This window comes from Prenolepis imparis, unplaced genomic scaffold (assembly GCF_030444845.1).
Source record: "Prenolepis imparis isolate NDT839.2.m4 unplaced genomic scaffold, iyPreImpa1.0 SCAF_3, whole genome shotgun sequence".
NCBI classification, from domain to species: domain Eukaryota; kingdom Metazoa; phylum Arthropoda; class Insecta; order Hymenoptera; family Formicidae; genus Prenolepis; species Prenolepis imparis.
Genome location: NW_028141161.1, coordinates 13,989,351 through 14,009,462, shown reverse-complemented (window position 1 = coordinate 14,009,462; position 20,112 = coordinate 13,989,351). Strand labels below are relative to the sequence as shown.

Here is a 20,112-nt window from a genome sequence, read left to right as displayed (position 1 = left end):
CTACATTGTCTCAAGTTCTTTTTCGCCCGTTCCCTGCCGACGAGGTTTATCGTGAACTTTAGCAGCGCGTTATTTTTTTTCTTTCTTTTTTTTGCTCGGACGAGTCCGAGGTTGGAAGCGAGCTATTTCCACTTTTCTAACGATAAAAGAACTCAGCTCCGCGACTATCTCCTTGATATCTATCCCTGTCATTAATTAGATCCTACATCCAGTTACTCGATTTCGTTGAACGAAAACGCGTGTAGCGATCGCAAATGGAAAACCGCGCATTTATATAACGTTTCTCGATCATTTCAATAATTTTATTGCACGCTAGTAAGTTATAAAATTAAATTATTATCGAACAAAATAATGATCACTAGGAAAAGGTTAGTCAAGAGAAATATATATCTGCAAAAAATTGGATTCGTCTATTTTACATATACAGCTTACATATTAAAATGAAACATCTTTTGAGAATCTTCCGTTTGAAGAATCACAAGATTCTATCGTGGCACTTTGTCGTCGCTTGCTCCGGCTGGCTCATCCCGTACGTGTCTTTTCCTCTTTCTCGAATTTTCTTCGCTCCCAGTCTCAGCTGCTGGAAGTTTCGCAGGCTCGAAACTCGGCGAATTAAGTGCTAACTTAACTCGCTCGCGCGAAACTTGGTTCAGCGTTTCCGTGTGCGAACGAAGACTACGGGTGCACTGACGACGACGACGACGAGTCACGTACTGGAACTAATTGCAGTTTTGTAGGGAGCCGTGAGATTTCGTCGCACCTCGCGGAATAAAGCTGGAAATTAATTCTCTGAGGATCACAGAAGTAAACAGACGCGCGCGCGCGATGCTTTCGCGTGTGCAAGATAAACGAACCCGCGGCTCCCTGCTGATCGTTGTCGCGTAATGCGTGTCTTGACAGTTTTCACATCGGTCCCCGATAACGAGAACACGGAAAATGAAATGTTATCTTCTTCGACGATGTTGGAAAGCGAAGGAAGGCGCGCGCGTTCATTTTCGTGTGTCAGAATCGTCTCGGCGGTCAAAGGTTAAACATAGACTACGGTCCGAAGGGATATTCGAACGGGATACACACTCGAGGGTCGATCCTCGTCTTCCAGCACTCGACTTTTCGAGCGTTACTCGACACCAAATTAAACAGTTAAGAGCCTGCGCTTCGTTTTCCTAACTAAATTGCCGCGAAATCAATTCCGGATGCTCGCGCATTCGAGCGAGAGACTCGTCTATACTCTCGAATTTCGCCTCGCGGGGCATCTCATGAGAACATATCCCTTCTGACGAATGCGCACAAAGGCAATGATACCCCGAAAATGTAGGCTAAAGGCATCTCGCGCGACACGGCGAGCTTTTACCGAAAGCATAGTTATAATGCTACCTAGATAATGTTGGGTTCCGTTTAAGGTAGTAAATTGCGGTTTCCTGTTTCCTTATGTGTTGTCCATGTGTGTGTGTGTGTGTGTGTGGATGTAAACTGGCGTTACCGCAAGAACAAGGACGTGTGTGGAGCATGCGGTTGACCTGAGTGTAACGCGCAAAGGCCCGTTACCGGGAGGTCTTTGAGCTACCGCGAAACTAGCGATGAGCGAGAGAAGGAGAAACGAAGCAGAGGATAAGGCACTCCGCGGACTAATATGGACAGTTATAATATAAACTGCTTATACCGCCGTCACGTATAGTTGCATATTACTCATACTTCTCATAACGATGTCCGTAAACTAATCTCCCCATAGCTGTATTAAGCTGCCGCGTGATCGCGGAATTAAATCTACGGCGAGAATAAAATTAGAGACGCGACACGATTAAAAGTCCAGTTTAAAAGCTTTTTTCATAAACGATGCTCTTTTACTTTCTGTCTTTCTTTTCCGTTTATCTATTATTTGATATCTACTTTTTTTTTATATTAATACAGAATATATTAATACAGAAAATCTCGGACTACATTTCTTATATAGTCTAATGTTACCCGTTACTTTTTTTTTAATTTTAGAAATAGCACAGAGTATAATACATATTTTTTCTTGTGTTTTAAATGAAATGTCATGTAATACATATAATATACAAACTAAAGACATCAACTATCTGGACACTTATCAATTGATTTTCGTTATCCTTTACGACACGATGACGCTATTTTATTCAATGAAAGAAAAGAAAAACGACAAACGAACGCTCGAATGGCGGCTGCAGCGCAAAATATACATAATATATCGATCGAGTTTATTCGGCAAAAACCCTCTGAGTGCGATTTGTATTCGTTATACGGCTCGAGTAAATCCATTGGTCCAATTAAATCCTCTACATCGTCTTTGCGATTGTGTTCTCGCTTCCGTTTCTTTTTTTCCATAAGTTCCGCTTTCGACGATTCATTGTTACACCTATATAACGATCTGGAGTCTATTGTCTTTACGGTGAAACAGAAGAGTACGGGACGGTTATACGGGACACAAGAAACTTGTGTCGTTTTGCTAAAGGATGATGTAATCCTATCCCGTTTAATTGGCGAAACGTGACGACGGATAATGACGGCGATGACAGAGACGAAGCGTGAGAGTAGCGCTCTACTCTTCTCTGGGACATTATTGAGATATCTTTTGCCAATTACATCGAATAGCTGCAGCTCTGTTTCCATCGACAATTAATTTTTCTACTGAAAAATTATATAGTAGAATAATCGAGCGTGCGATGAAAAATTTTCAACGTTCCTGGCGGGGTCTCTAAAAGCCAGTTATTAAAATTATCTCGCGATCGATTTATTTTGCAAGAAGAAAACGAATTCAGGGCGATAATTTTAGATGAATAATTGCAGGGGGAAAAATTAGTATTATTTATAATCATTCTTCTTGAAAAATTTGAAGATTCGACCGATTTTTATTCATAGACTCGTCTCTCGTATATATGGTTCTCATATACAGTACGCATGCATTAGTTTTTCTACATTTTGCTTCCCACCCTGTGTTGCTTGTACCCCTTCGTAGTGTGACAAACGACCACTTCCAGCCCTCTCACCCTCCTCTTTCCTCGTCTCTCTTCTTTCTCTTGCACCACCAATCTCGCGGCGGGATTCTTTTGACGTGGGTCGCGAGGACGTTCTGGCGCAGATTAAAATATAGATTTTATTGTTTTCCGAGCGTGTCGCGCGCGCTCGCCTACGATTTATACGGCCGTTACTCACGCCGGGCTCGTCCCCCTCTTTGAATCGCATATGTATAATAATTCATCCGCGATGCACGTTTTATGAGATATTCTATTAGATGCGCCGCGTCCGGGAGCCGGTAACAAATTCGACGGTCGGACCGTCGATTCGTCTATGCGACGTCGAACCGGAACGAGAAATCCGAACGATAATGATGACAGGCGGCAGCGTCATAAATCCGTTCGAAAATAAGCTTTTGAGTGAGATTTTTAAAGAACATTATCCTCGAACGCACAAGTTACTTTACCATTTTCATTATAATAAATGCATTATTTTACATTATTTCCGACATGTATTCGTTATAAATGAGATTATCATAAATATTTGAGCTATTTAATTTCACTATTTTCCCATACTAGTAAATATTGAAGATTAAAATTATAATTAACACGCGACTTCATTGTTTTTCACTTTTCTATAATTATTCCCCTGAATTATTTCAATGTTTTAATCTACGCAAGTTGATTATTTTTCTTTTATTTCTCGTTTCCCGTTACACCGCAAACTTTTTATCGGTACCATTATCGATCAGTTTGTTTGTTTTTAACGTCGTCTCAGCAAACAAACTTGCAGTATAAAAGATTGACAAGTTACGGTACGTGTAACCGAATCGGTAGCCAATTCAATTAATCGACTCCATTTAGATTGTAGACATGGTTGCGTCCCGGGCGATCGATATAGATGCGAGCGCGTTCCGGTATCGTAACGGCGGCATCAAAAGCATTTGACGTTACGTTCCGCGTCTACCAGGTAAAGGCCAAGTCTAATTAACAAGTACCGCGAGAAGTGGGTCATCCGGTATCAACTAGAACCTACTCTCGATCTTCCTCTCGGGCATCCGAGCTGGTTCGTTTTGAGACTTGGCTCCTATACCTACATATTAGAGATTCACCGGCCGATGACTCCACGTCCGATAAAGCCGGAATCAACAGCGAGGCAAAAACGGCGAGATCGACTCCGAAGTCAATCTCTTCCGCTCGCGTTTTATAATCAACATCTCGCCGGATTCTCAAACGAAGCCTCTCAGTTTTCGACGTCTCGAGTCGTGCATACACAGACGCGCGTGCAGATCGGTCAGTTAGTGTATAACCAGCGGCGTGCTAAGCTAACGGCGAAGGGGGAGAGAGGAGCGGCAAAGTTCCCCGTCGACACGCCACTCGACGACGTACGGCGGATCGCGTGCCGAAGGTTACATCGACCGGGAACCACCGCACTGCGCGAGCAAAACCGGCTCTCTTCGCGTTACTATACGACCCCGTGTGCCCACCCTTATTCTCGCCCTCTCCCCCGTTCTCTGCTTTTCTCGAGAATCAACGCGAATACTCGTCGGTGGTGCCTGTCTCGCTCTAGCAACCTGGTGCGCGAGCCACCCCCGCGCACGAGCGGCAATCTAACCGGGCGCTTTATGAGAAAACGCTGAAGAGCTCCTTCGTTGGCGGCGGACGTGCCTCCCGGCTGTTATTACAACAGAGACCGCGGCTTCTATGGCGCCCGGCACGATTAGAAAGGATGGAAGACCGGTCGGAACCGGCACGAGAAATTACACCAATTTATGCGCTCGTACAACCCCCCGAGGTAAATGGAGACGATCCTGTTTTTGTTCTTCTGTTGTACACGATTCGTTCTCTCCGCTCCGTCATTCTTTCTCTTTTTATCTATTTCCCGCGGAGAGCTGAGTCCTACTTTCCTCCTACTTTCCTCCCGAAAACGTCTTTATACAATCTCGCGCCGTTTTGAACTTTCCTCTCTGCATAGTCGATACGGCTGATTTTACCACGATTCTGCGAGGATGTCGCGTTCGATATCGAGGGTATCGAGAAAAGCGTAAGCTCTCGCGCGTCTGTAAAATGGATTACTAGTTTCATGCGGCCGCGTGTTCGAACAACCGTACCATGTAAGGCGCCACCGCCGCCACGACATGGGCTTTCCGACGTGGAATTGGAAACTTTTCGGGTTCCGAGTCCCGGGGACTAACCGCACACGTTCTCGAATCCAATTCGAAAAGCGCCGCGAGTCATTCTTCCTAGCAATTAACCTAAGAGGATTATACGCGGTCGTACGTACACAGCCTGTCGCGATGTATACTGAATGGCGGTAACCCGCCGGAATGAAACTATCACGTGCTCGGTTTTCATGACCGTTTCAATTTCTGTCACTTTTAAGCGGATTTCGGTGTTCGCCTTATTAAGGCGCAACCTCCGCGATCGCTATTCGGAATTCAACCTTCGACATTACGGCGGTACAACTTGGAAAATCGGTCAGATACTTGGACAGACTCCTTTATATATAATAAGTAATGATATTACATTAAAATTAAAGTCATTGAAGCGGGCATACACGATTATTTTTTCACTTTGGAAAATTCTTTTAAACGTCTACTTTTTCGTCGACTCGATGCTAATTAAGCTCAGCTTTTACTTTCCGAGAGACTTATTAATCAAAAAAGTTTTTCCATTATCGAGAATATTTTCCGCTTTCAATTACAATCATTATTATCGTAATTCGTAATTATTTCCTTCGTATTTTCTTCTGAATTTCTTCTATATTTTTACCGTCACTTTTATGCCAACGGATACTTTATCAAACCTTAGGAGAATTAAACGTTGCATCGTCCATCGTGGATGTCATTCAATGAGAAATTGCGCCACGCGCATACTAACTTGCAATAACAATGGCTCGACGTAAAAACTGAACAATTCTTGTCGCTGGGGGGCACTATTATTAATTATAGTCTTCTTTAGAGAATTGGGACTAGCCTCACATTTACCCTCGGCATCCGATAAACATTAGAACAGACGGTTGCAGCTTTACGTTCTCTCGCTTTCTACATTGCGAGCCGGTGCATAACATACAACGAAGTTCATTTAGATAATTCGTACATTCAAAGATGCGCGTTTCAAAGTACCACGTCGTCATTCGTGAGTTATGCTTAAGACTTGATTTTAACTCTTAATTAGATTGATAATATAGATATTGTAAATATACGTGAGAAAGAGAGATCTTTTTCATATCTTTGCACATCTAATTTTCTAAATTTTTTTTATTAGAAATAATTCATTTTTATTGACGATAAAATTAACATGCTCGAGAAAATTGGCGTAACGATAATTATGTTCGATAATATAATCGGGGAAAGGCAAGGGGAATAAAAATACGTATAGTTTTCCTAGAGAAAGAGCAGCAATGAATGCGAGTCGGTGATTCTTGGCCGTTTAGAGAAAACTCTAATTACTGAGTATTTAAAAACAAGGTATTCTCTTCATTCGTTCGAGCCATTTCCGAGCGTTTTCTTAGCCAACGGGAGGAGAGAGCCAGGACAAAGTTGTCTACTCGTGAGAACTCGTAGAAGTAAATGGTCACGGCGCTCACTAAGTGCAGGTTGTGCACGTGCGCGAGCGCGCGCGCGCCCGCGATTCTGCACCCTCGCAGCTGCAGATACTCGAAACGAGAATGTAGGAGTATATCGCCGTTGTTGCCGGTAGCATTTGTAAACTAGCTTTTGATAGCGCTACGAAATGGCGTGGCCGGGACTGCTCCAAGTTTCGTGCTATCTTTCTTTTCTTTCTTTACTTTCTCGCTTTCCCTCCTTTTTCTTTGGCACAACGCTCTGTCTCTCACTCTCTTTCTCTTTCTCTACCTCGTCCGATCTCTTTCTCAGTCGCTATTACACTTTCGGCCCGCTAGCTTGCCTCCTACTCTCCTCCCACGAATCCAACGGAATCCGACCAACGAGGAAATAACTGACGCTCCGTAAGTCTCTTCCGGAATATCCGCTACCGCCGCTGCATTCTCTCTCCACCCCTCGCCGAATAGCTTGTTCCCGCTTCTTTTTAGCTCGAGCTTCTTCAAAGCAATCACCTCGTTCTTTTTCGCTAATGCGCCGCTTCTATTTCGCTCTTTGCCGGTAGTCTGAAAACTTGCCTCAGTCACGGTTGCTGCTGTTACCTCTTTCTTTCTTTTTTTTCAACCTCCGAAGTCGTTGCGCGCTCATTACACGCGCATACAAAGCCAGCCGCAATAATTGAATATAACTCTCCCTGCCGGTTATCGTAAATCGCATCTGCGCTCGCCCTCTAAGCATCCCTCTTTTTTTGCACCGAGACAATTATCGGGCAACCGGAATTTCGCTTCTTTTTCCTTCTTCTTGTACGCTATTTCGATTATCCTCGCGTTTTCTCGCACCACCACACGAGGGAAAGGGAGGGAAAGAGAGACGATACGAGCTGACCCGACTGTAAACGTCGAGGCAGGCACGGGCTCGCCATTTGGTGGCTGGGAATGAAAAACGTTCTGGAATCTGGCAACCCTTCCCCGTATGTAAATCCACGCCGGGAGACGGATGTGTGTATCCTATACCTATCTCGGCTGGATTCGTGGCACACCACCCTCTGCATCACACATACACACACACGCCGCTTCTATCTCGATCTCCGTTCATTCGTCGCGTCCACCCGCATACAAACAGATCCGTTTCTCGCCGTCGAAGCCGACTCTCTCTCTGCACCGTGAATGGCACGAGGTAAAAGAGTGTCGCACGCTATTCGGCAATCGTCCAATCGAATATTCGCTCAGTAGTTATAAATGCGCTTGAAAGCACTTATCAGCAAAAGGCGGATGCTTTTTACGGATTTCTCACTAGTATACGTGATCTCTCTTGGATTATGTACGCGCTTCGCACTTACGCATTCAACGATCGATATTTACTGCTAAGCGCAAAAAAATATATATCTGTATTTTATATTTTAAATCGCCTTGCGAAACTCGTCTGAAACTCGTCAAAATCGCAGAAGGTTGGCCGAAATTGTTTTCTCGCTTGTATGTGCGTCAGTAGAACGGGCGCTTCTCTCTCCGGCAAAGATAAATTTAGACCGCGCAGAGTTTAACCCCATACCGTCCCGTTTCCTTCTCCCTTCTTCCCTTCCCGCGCCATCAGAGAGAATCTGTGATTTCGGTCGGGAGCGAATTGATTTATCGACGGACAACGAACGGGCAGATCTGCGCGAGGTCGAATAAGGACGCGATCGAAAATAAAATCTCTCGCCGTGATCGATACGGACGGCGTCATCTGGCGAAACCTCTTCCGAGGATATGCCCGCGTTTTCTTGCGAACTAGCTTACTCTACCGGCACCGTGGTAACGCGAATCTCTCGTCGAAGTAGCGAGGCGTCTTTTGGTTTCGGGAGCAGAACTTGTTTACCGGATTCCGCGCGACTCGCCACAGTGTCGAAGTCGCGATGCACTTTGCCGGACTTTAGCCGTAAAATGGGCACTCGCGTCCGCTGTTTGCTGAGGCAAAGTTCGCAGTATGGACGACGTCGGAATTTACTGGAGGTTTCACGGCGAGAGGACGTTGCCACTTGGCAACCACGTCCGACACTCGGGAATGCCTTGGGGATATTATTCGCCCGTTTCGTATACAGCAATCCACAGTAACTTTGGATGATTTATAAATTTCAGAGGAAGATGATTTATATATAGTCGCGATAATTATAATAGTTTTTACTCGATTGTTCCTATCGAGAGATCCGATATTTCTTCTTCTAAATAATCTTTTAAAGGCGTTTTTTAGTAATATAAAAATTATATTTTTTTGAAATAATTTTTGCTTTTTATATTTATTTTGTAGCTTCTTTATTTTTTTTTTATTCGTGACTTGAAATCTAGAATAAAATATTTCGCAATCGAAAATTTTACGAATCGCTTTTAAATAAGCCTCCGCGTTCTGGAAATTGTCACGATAACGAAAAAGCGACATTCTCGAGAGATTGGTCGGCCGACATTATTCTCGATCGTATCTCGACGCTCGGTCTACCCTCGGCAATCCAGCTGGGTGTGCTATTAAATTTGATCATGGCCGGGGCGCGTCATAAAATTTATATCCGTTCGAACTGACGTCGATCGCTCGGTGGATGACACCGCGAAATCCTTGGGCGATAACGGGGCGTAAAAACCTATTCGCCGACAAAATGGATCGCATTCGCGGAAGTGAGCAGAAGGAAGTACGTTTTGCGACTCGGTACGCTAATATCCGGCGCTTTTAATCCTTGATACCGGCGTCGTCGTCTTCCGAATGCAGAGAACGCGCGAGATTGAGTCGAAGAAACTCGTTCGCCATATGTGTAATGAGGTTTCACGCTCTCCTTCCGATACTACGTATTTCGAACGTACATGCATGCATTGGAACGGCTACGATGCCCGTCGAAGAATGAGGGTAGACTAGTAGAGCGGAGATAGGGGATAAGAGAGAGAGAGAGCGTGATCGAAGGGGAGAGGGTGGTACGAAGCCGAAATGACTTTCCATCGTTCTTCCTTAACTTCGTCCGCCTCATCGATGCGCTCGATCGAAACGAGGCTATAAACCTCGTCGTAAGTATAAGCATAATGGCGATTCTCCGCCGAGGAAAATGATAGTGGCAACGCGAGAGTTGGGCGCATAGAAAGAAAGAGAGAGAGAGAGAGGAGATAGAGGGCAGGAAGAAACCCGACGAGAAAATTACATTTTCGAACAACCACCGGTAGTCCCCTCGCCAACCCTCCCAGTAGTATCATATGGTACCGATTGTGGCTTGCGTGCGCCGCGTGCGTCGATCCAAACAAAGATTAATGTCGACGAACGAGCAATTTTCCATTTTGATTCTGGGCCTGATGGTTCACGCGAACCGCCAGCAGTTTCGAATGTCCTCTCACTCTCTCGAAGCCATCCACCGAATAATTTCGGAGCTGCCGGGGCTCGTTCTTGCAAAACCGTATAATTACGGAAAAACGGAAACCCGAATTAATCCGGAGACCGAGTGGAGCGAGTATATCTGCGCGCACCAACGGGTCTCCACTACCACATGACCGAGTTCAGCTTGCGAACGGAAGCGGCGTCACATATCCGGCTTCTGCGAACTAAGTTCGTCTCCCATCTACCGCGAACCAGGTTTACCTACCTATCTACTCTCTTCCTCCGACGAATTCTCCCTGTACCTCCCTGTACCTATCTCGACCTCTCTACCCTATCCATCCATCTATCCATCCAGCCATCCATTTATCCGTCCGTCCGACCGTCCGTCCGTTTGTCGGTTCGTCCAGCGTGTTAGTCGGTGCGGTGAAATCTCACGAATGCAATTATCAACCGCGGAAACAAGCGACTCGCTAGTGATAGAGGATCCCGATTACTTCCGTTAATTAATATCGTTGCAGGAACGTTTTACGTTTATTCTCGAACCGATTCCGCCACCTTGTGTATTTTTCGCTTACGTACATATACGATTTTTTTTCTCTTTTCTTTTTTTGCTTTTATTGCTTTTATTTCGTTTGCTACGATTTCCGCAGTCAAACATTATCTTTTCTCTCTCTTTTTTTTTTTTTTGACGTGATAGTCATTATTATATTATTGCTCGAATTCGTCTTCGTTATGCGACTTAATTGCTAAATTCAAATTGAAACTGAACAGTGTAAATGTCCATATGTGTGAAATTTTTTTTATGGAGTTAAAAATGTGTTTTGAAGAACGTGTACCGATCCGGTTCACCAGTTCAATCTGCGGGGAATTTAATACGATCAATTTTCATTTCATTTTTTATTTGTCCAAAGTGCACCGTGATAAATTCCAATCAGGCGAATGTGCATTTTTATTCCTGGATGCGCAATATGATGATGTTATTGCGGCTAAAATTTCAATAATTGGTTGATTTACACCGTATATTAAATATTTTTTAAATATTTTCACGTCTTATTTATATTTTATTTGTGCCGTATGAATTATATAATTCATCTATCACGATATAAACATGTTTCGCGTAGCTGTAACGTGTGTATAAATAAAAATAAAAGATTTGGATATTTCTTCTACATGATGTAGCACTTCATCTACGTCACTAACATCTGATCTCTTTACTTTTTAAATATAATTTTTGTCCGTCTAAATATATAGAGTGAAATATTGCGTGCAAAACAGTGGAATTACACATAAAATTTATCAATTTCGATATCTCTTGTGCTCTTGTTTTTCACGTTAGCGTGCAAAAAGTGCAGGGCATTGTTTATAGAAAGATTTTTCGAGAAACTCCTTTTGAACGAGAGATTTTGTTCTTACTCCGATAATTAAAATCCGTACGTCAAAGACAATCGATGTGTTATCTTTCCATCGTCCTCGGGCATATTTGTATTCGCAAAACGATAAATTTGTATTTGTGCGCGGGCAGATATCCACATCTAACGAACTGACACGGGGGTTGCGTTCGTGTGGCATCGGTATGCTATGACTATGGCCCGTTTCTCCGGCACAGAGAGCGCAGACATAGACATTGGCTCAAACCATATTGCGTCCTTTACGCAAATCGCGTAACCTAATGCGTCCCGCAACTGTAACGAGCGTGTGCCCGTTAGTTCTGACCATGATTTAGCGGTGCGGTCGTAATCCCGAAAATATGTACGCGCGGTTTCTCAACTATGCGTGCTGCGGTATAACGCGCTGTAATCTTCCGGTTCTTGAGATTTTCGCGAGAGAAGTGAAACATTTATTGCAGATATATATATATATATATATATATATATATATATATATCGAATATTCATTAAATTGGCGATTTAACTTGGGCAAAGTAAATTTCTCGGATAATCCGATTCAAGCAATATTAAAATTCCTATTATGAAATAATACACATTTATATTTGAAATGTTTTCCAATTTTATAATTTCGCAAACTATATCAAATCTCGTATCAAGAAAAAACGACACTTGTATGATTTTATACAGAAATATAATTATGACTCGTTACGGTTTCTCTGTACGAATGTCTTGAGTAAAATGTAATAATAATTGGGATAATTTATCTCGACGTTTATTAAAGTCTTAGGCCGAAGTGTATATGTCGCATAAGATGTTTAAATGCAAATCGCTCGCACATAACTAAATAGCGCATAACAAAAATAGCGCTGTTAAGTCAAAGCATGTGCGCGCGCAAACGCGTCCTGATCCGTGGTCGATGGTGAGTAAGCCGGCTGCTTTTGTGATGTGGAATATTAGTCCATTAATGTCGGCCATTGTGCTCGCTGGCCGAGTCAGCCGACAATACGTCAACGGTTTGATTCCGCCACAATACGGCAATAATCGAGCTTCCTCCTTCTCTTCGTCTTTGCTCTCAAATATCGCAGAATGCGTATACATATACACACACATATACACAAACGAGCGGAGAGAGAAGGGATTCTATTCGCGCTCACATATCTGTACTCACGCAGGCATGTTTAGAACGTATGCACGTAGAATACGTATGCGCTCTGATCAGTCATGTCGAGAATTCATTCGAAAACCGTGGTACAGCATGCTTTCTCCGTTCCTCAATTGGGCTCATCGTCTTTCGGTGTTCTCGTCTTTCCTACAACTCGCACACGTCCGGGAATGTCTTGTCCGCTTTCTTGAGCGAAGTTAAAGTCCGATTATTCGCCGGACAATATCTCCGCCGTCTAGTTTGCATTCGCCAACCAAACGGCCATTCGCGGTTCGTCGAGCACCATTTTGGGACCGGTACGTTCTGCGGAAGGAACGGGAGGTGAACACGTCTCAATGGAGAGATTGTATGTGTGTGTGAGAGAGAGAGACATGAATCAAAACTTCACTAAATCGTAGCAGGAGTGAAGAATCCGTTACTTGAAAATTCTGACAGCTTTTCCTTTGCACAGACATAATCGTTGCACACGCGATTGTTTAAACATAACGGAAACTAAATTACAATTATTTATATAGAAACGCACAACGATTAAATTTAACGTTTCTGCTGTAAAAAATATTTAAAAAATTGCAAGGGGTTCAGACTCTCTTCACCACGAAAACAATTTTTGGCCACAAATGATATCCAATTTATGTCTCACTTTCTCTTATGCAATCAATTGAGTTTTGTTTACATAAAATAGATTGCTTTACGAACGATTCGTGAGCAATAAAACGAGTTAGTAGCCAGCGACGCGTTTTCGTCCTGCCGGTTACACGCGTGCGCACCGCTGTTTTCATTAAGCCATCGAAAATGTTTGCTTGGCTCGACGTCAAAGCGCCTTTGGGATCCGCGGCTGCATCCCCTGCGTTCTCTCTCTCTCTCTCTCTCTCTATTCCTCTCCATCCCTGTCGTTTCTGCCTCGTCCTTTGTTACTCCTGTTCGCTCATTTTCGCTATGTACGTACGTACCACACGCATATGAGAGCTTCATGACATTCTGTCAGCTTAGAGTAAAAAGCACGCTGTCTTTTCGCATTGTTAAACTCAACCTCAAGAGCGGTTAAAAAACAAGAATTTATTTAACGATCTTAAGAAATTATTTGACGATATTTATATCTTAAATATCTAGTTGGACGTTGAACTTTGTATATCACTCGTTATGTCTTACTCGTTACGTCTTGAGTAAAACGTTATTTCTGTTTTAATAAGAGAAAAACTGCCCGATTAAGGCTAAGCCGGAAGCAAAGACCATATTACGTGCAGAGACACATGTGCACGTGTCGGATATCTCAAGCATACACCGATCTTTACAACGATATTACAGTATAAACGCTACTTTACGACGCTGCGAAATGCACCGTAAATAAATCTCTTTCGCTCTCTCCTCCGGCTTGACCGAGGATTTACAGCGAAGATCGTGCGTAATTATGTGGTGATATAATAAAGCGTATACGGTGATAGGATAAGAAGAGACCTTTCGTGCTGGGACTTAAAACTCATGAGAACTACCCTCATCCAATTAAGGTATCATCCTGCCTTTAAATGCGAGCGATTTCACGGCGCGGTGGTCGCGGGAAAGAGGGCAGGAAGATAGAGAAGTGGTGGTCGAGAAAGCGCTGAAAGGCTCCCGAGCGCGTATGGATCTACAATCTACAATAACGATTCCGCGCAAATCTTTCGCTACGTGTTTAAGTCGCGAAAATTGCTCATTCAATCGCGTAATTCCACTTTATCCACCGGGCGAATAGTTTAAAATAATTTCAGCTGTGAGTAAAGCGAGGCAAACGTGAGGTAACTTTTGTTCGGGCCGATCGCGTGCCCTCGCGAAATAATTTATCCGGAAGCATGTATTTGTTGCTAAGACGGTCATGCCCGCGAGTTTCGAGACTTCGTGAGAGTTTACGGATATAAATGGAATCTCACCTCAATAATAGTCTCCTCGAGAGGTTTTAATTCTTTTTTAGAATTCTGAAGAATTCTTAACACGGAATTATATAGCGAAAACACACAACTCTCTAGCTCTCTCTCTCTCTCTCTTTAAAAAAATATGTTCTTTATTATTACAAAAAAATCAACTGCTTCTTTAGTATCAATGAGTGATTTTTGAGAGAAAAATGCATAAGTAATCAACATTTGTTGGTAATATAAGAATTTATCATCCAACTTCTCGTACTAAAATTTCACTTGCTTCTCGCATACTGCATGCATATTACTTATCATTAGAGCATCTGCCTGGATTATCCGAGCTACACAAATATCTCCGAGGTATATAATTAGCGAGTTATACGCGTCGTCGGGAACGTGGAGTGCTCGGAACGATTAAATTCTGCAGAAGGTGTGAAAAGCTCGCTCTTAACGAAAGTCTAACTTAATATAAGCCGCTTGCTGGCGGCCGACCCTTTTCTTTCCTCTTTCAAGATACTGTTATCTACTATCGCTCGTCTCGCTCTTCCCCCGTCTTATCTTCTTAATATTTCAAAACCCGAATTAATTCTCATTCGCTTATCGTATTTATTTTTCTCGTGCGCGCTCTCGCCGATCCACGATTCTCCGCGAGTCGAAATCGTGTGCGAGGGAATTCATCCGAGAGTAGACCGGAGAAGAGGGGCTGAAGGAGGAAGAAAGAGAGGAAGCAAGTAGGAGTCGATAGCAAGAAGGTCGATGATAGCGACGACGACGATGGAGAGGAGAGAAAGACGGGGGCGCGCGAGCAACCAGGAGAACCACCCTCATAAATATTCACGATGAAATCTACCCCTCGATAATAACGGGCCCCGAAATATACGTGCGAAGCGCGGTATCTGATAGGGGTAGCTCCACCCGGGCGACCGCGCCCCGCTTAAACCTCCAGGGTGTATTAAGTACCAACATAGAGCGTTCCGGTTTCACTTAGGGTTCCTCGTCTGCGGTAGCGTCGTACCCTACATACGACGACGTTGTTTCCGGTAGCGCTGATTCGAATGAATACTTCTCGCGAATCTGATTTTTCTGATGTATCTTTAATTTCGACGCGTGTATCGCGCGCGCTTTCGACGAACTTGAGCGAACTAGAGAGATTTACGATTCTACTTGTTCTTCCATCAAAAATCCGCGTCCATAAGTCGCGGCCAATAGCACGGTTGTACGCGAGGAGAATTGATAAAAATGTTCGAGGATTATTTGCGGACTAGCGGACACGAGGGCCATTCTTTTACCTGTCGCGGTTCTCCCCAGGCGTGCCCAAAGCTTTTCCTTCGTCTCTTCCCTAGTCTTTTTCTCCGTCTCGTCGTCGTCGCGAATGTACCTCTTTTTTTTTTCCTATCCACTCTTTACGTTTAACATCGACGGACTTTCACCTATTTCCTTCTTCATTCCGATTTATGCTCTTTCGCTGTTCTCTTTTCTCCATTGACAATGTTACTTCCTTTGGCCAAGTATATCGTAGAGCGAGACCGTGTATCCAACCAGGAAATCGCCTTGGTTTCGTCAAAGTTGAGTGCACCGGAGAAAATCGAAGTAGCCCTTATAAAAAAAAGGGGGAGAAACGAAGGAGAGAAGCCTTGGCGCTTCTAGAGAGCTCGCTTTCCTCCCGTGGCCTTTGTACTTGTCATCCTGATTCGATTCCTACGTTCTTTTCTAGGAAACGGACCGCGGATAAAAATCCCCTTTGACGAGATATATCGCAGGAAAGGTTGCATCGCGCTACACTGACTTTAAACAAAATCTATGCGGTACGCGAATCTTCGTCTACGAATGTATTTCATATTTACATATACAGTCATGAGTTTATATATATTTTTATAAAGTTAATTATATAAATGTTTTTCAACGGTAACATCTATATTAGACTTGTAACGAATTATCTTGTATTAGTAAAGTACATTACCAATTTCAATGGCAACATATAAATACTTGCTACATATAATGAATCATCTTGTACTAACAATAAGCTATATTTCCAATTTCGTATAACTTGTACATTATAAAATTATATTTTTATAACGTTTCTTATCTCTCCCTTTCGCATAATTTTTAAAAATCTATTTATAAAATTTTGTGCGATTTTAATTCGATTTTTTTTTATTCCAACTCGATTTATCTCTGCCTATAAAAATGTATGAACAAATTCTATATCCAATTCGAATAACTTTGTAGTTTATTTTCGATATTCTCTTTCCTTCCTTTACTGCCTCGTATATGCGTATTTCGTTTACTGAACGTCTGATAGTATCGTGCTCGAGCTCACATCTTTCCACCGTTGCGATCACTATGTCCGTCCGGAAATCCGACCTCGTTCGCTCCACTTCTGTCTGGTCACTGCGTCCAAATGAGATTTTCCATCGACCCAAGCAGCACACTTCTTCCGTGCTCGTACCTCGAAGAAGAAGAAGAAATATTTCGCTGTGACATAAAGACGCGCCTCTCAGAAAGGTTGTTTGATATCGTAGAAGAATATACAACTTTTGTAACTGGAAACGCTCGTTTAGGATTCCATTTCCATTATACGCGCGCAATGTTTCTCCTACTCACCGCGATCTCGCGTTACATCCTCGCCATTATCGTCTCTTTTCTCACGGACAGGTGAAAACACGAGTACTTTACACCGCTTCGTTTTAAGAAGTCCATCTGTGAATCATAATTGAAGAATACATTTTTGACAGCATTCTAATCAACTTTTGATAAAATTAAAACTTTAGTACACGTTAGTTTTATGGTGCTTCTTTCTAGTATTTTTTTTTTTTTTTACTTATTCCGTATTTCGCACTAAAATATTTTTCATTTTTGATCTCGTTACATATATATATATATATAGAGAGAGAGTTTTATTTCCTAAAAATAGATGTTATCTTATTGCTGACATACTCGTGACATAATAAACATCTAATCGGCATTAAAAGCTTTTAAAAATTGTTTCGTTATCAATATATATCCATTTATCTTCGTGGATATTTATAACATTAAAAATAATATGAGATATTCGCTATTATATGATTAGATTAACCAATAGTATAATAATATGTCTGTTAATCCTAGTAATTGTTCAATATAATGCAATATAATTTTCAATTAATAGCGAGATTACTGGCGTATTTCATATGGCCGGATTTTATGTTAAATATATAGGAAAATGATATTTCGAACATTTCGTAGACTATGCGAACGAATGACGAAATTGACATTCGAATCAGTAATTTGCATAACTATTCGCCAATTCTTACCGCAATATGATGTGAAACATTGATTTATTAATAAATATTTTTAGCTCCATATTTATAACGTACGATCGATACGAAAAGATACACGAGTTTGCTCTTCATTTCAAAATAGTCTACGCTAATTGGCCTGATTCCGTTTATTATATATCGAAAAAAAATATGTACCATTTATGGAACATATAGGCGCAGCACCCTAGTAACTTACTCCGCGAAAGTTTTAAATTTACACAACTTTGTGAACTTCTAAATCTTCCGAAAGTTCGGAGGGGGCAACTTTGCGAACATAAAATGCCGGGCGGAAAGTTACCGGCTAAAAGAATATTTCGCAATATCTTAAGGAATTTCACGTTCATATATCGCGCGTCGCGCGACATCTCTTTGGTATCTATCCACGTGAGAAGTTTACATCGGGGGTGGTATATTTTTTTATATAGTATCTGGATCGCGCGGTTATATCTCGGATATCGCTTAACGCTGAAGCTGAACGTATTTCGAGAACGGTCGATGCATTCCGTTTCCGGTGTAAACGAGCAGCCGCAGGCAGCTCGGAAAGCCCGAGCTAGGGATCCCCCGTGGTGTGTGGCATCCACGTATGCGATGGCGCAAAAAAACGACAGCCCCATTTCTTGGGACGAAGATCGACAAAACGCGAAACAGACGACGACGACGAGGACGCCGCGGTAGGGAACTAAAGCCGGATCCTTCTTGCTGCGCCTTCGCCAGGGTGCTCGCATTACTGGCGGCCGACAAAACCACCGTCTGTCACAGTAAATACTCGCCGTATGCATACCACGGCATCTTCCCTCCCCGATTGCCAACTGCTCGCGCGAGTTTCCGGCGCTAGGGCGAATTACTGTCCATTCCACGAGCTTGGAATTTTCAATCGCCGAATTCAATCTAATCGTCTTGCTCGGCGCACCCGGAGGTCGGAGGATATTTCATGGTTATTTTGCCTTTCCTCGCGGAACGCGTAGTTTTCTCGAGAAAATTATCCTTGAAATTGCGTACCCCCTTTTATACGTCAGCAAATCCGAAGATAAAAGGAGTAAAGTTCTTCTCAGACCTATGCTTTATTAGGTTTTCCAGAGTATTCTAAAATTTTTTAAATAAGTTAAATATAAATAAAATTAGAATCATGAATATATAATTAATCGGAAAATGAAAAGAGACATAATGAAAGAAAATTAGAAATAGAAAATAATTATACATAAAGTAACACTCGGAAGTATACAATACAATATTCGAGATTTTAATTCGTACAATCAAATTTCTTATGCTTGTATCAATCAAGGTAAAATTTTACATTCTTTTATAAAAGGAACGCGTAAAAGTACATTTCGAATTTATAATAAACTATACTCAAAAGTTTTTACCTCAACAGATAAATTGATTAAATATAAAATATTCAATAAGTTTTCTATACACATAACGAAGTAAGAAATAATAAAGCCTCTCAGCATATTTAAGTTAATAAAACATTATAAAAGAGAAAGAGAAAAATAGCATTTGAACTTTATCGCGACGGGATTTTCTGTTTAGCCAGTACTATCAACGGTTCTCAATTTTGCGGGGCGGAGCAGCGACAAGCACGATCCGGTCTTCGCGAAGAATCAGAAAAGTCGCACCACCTCGAATAACTTCCGGTAAAACTTCGCGAAAATTACCTAGAGATCGAGCGTGTTCATGGTAGCGGAAAAGGGAACGCCGTAGCGATCTTTTTTCTCGTGGAACTTTTCTTCCATTGATTACGGCGTGCCGATGTCGCAGGCGCCTGTAACTTCGCCTCTTTCTTGTTAAAAAGGTCTTCAAATATTTTATTGTGAGAAGCTCCAGGAATTCTCCCACAGGAATGAAAGTAGACTTATTCGTTCAAGAAATTATTAAGAATTCGATTTATCACAATTGATGACAACTATCGTTCATTCAAAGTATTGTAATGTGCAATAAAAATAAGAAAAGAAAAAAAACAAGCAATGTGTCATCCAGAAGCAACTGCATAAATTTATTGATACCGTATTTACATCGGTTTAACGCAAATATTTATCGAAAAAATTCATAGCAAAACTCAAGCTACCGACGTAGCAAAAACATATAAGAAATCGACTTGCAATTGATATTGTAGCTACGTGAGTTAAATTCGCTATGCATCAGAGCGCAATAAAAAAGACTTCGATTCACCGAGATCCGTAAGCGCACGATCCGCCCGATCACCTCTAACCGAGCTCAACTCCGGTCTACCTATACGTGCCGGTTTACTACTGGCTTGCACAACCTCGGTTACCACGCTCTCGTTTACCTCTACGTTCGCCCGTGTACACCCTTCTCTAGCCGCAACTCTGGCAATCGGCGGCGAAAGTCCCCACAGAGTGGCGCATACGAGAGCAAGCAACGTCCGTAATGTTTCCTACAACGGAGATGTTATCGGGAAAGCATAGCACTAACCCAGTAACGTTATAGTTATTTGTGTGTCGCGGTGTATAGAAATAGATATTTTATTAAAGAATATAAAATCTCATTTTTTAATTTT

The 20,112-nt window shown here is 42.3% G+C and overlaps 1 protein-coding gene and 1 long non-coding RNA gene across 7 annotated transcripts in view; one reads left to right on the top strand and one right to left on the bottom strand.

Moving 5' to 3' along the window:
• Positions 1-20,112, top strand: part of Lar (tyrosine-protein phosphatase Lar) — a 300,655-nt gene that overhangs the window by 61,838 nt on the left and 218,705 nt on the right. The window lies entirely within an intron of this gene.
• Positions 16,287-20,112, bottom strand: part of LOC145934178 (uncharacterized) — a 55,580-nt gene continuing 51,754 nt past the window's right edge. The window contains exons 2-3 of the long non-coding RNA XR_014425006.1: positions 16,900-16,995; positions 16,287-16,770 (exon numbers count right to left, since the gene is read on the bottom strand). This is a non-coding gene — a long non-coding RNA (uncharacterized LOC145934178). The remainder of the gene's footprint in view (positions 16,771-16,899; positions 16,996-20,112) is intronic.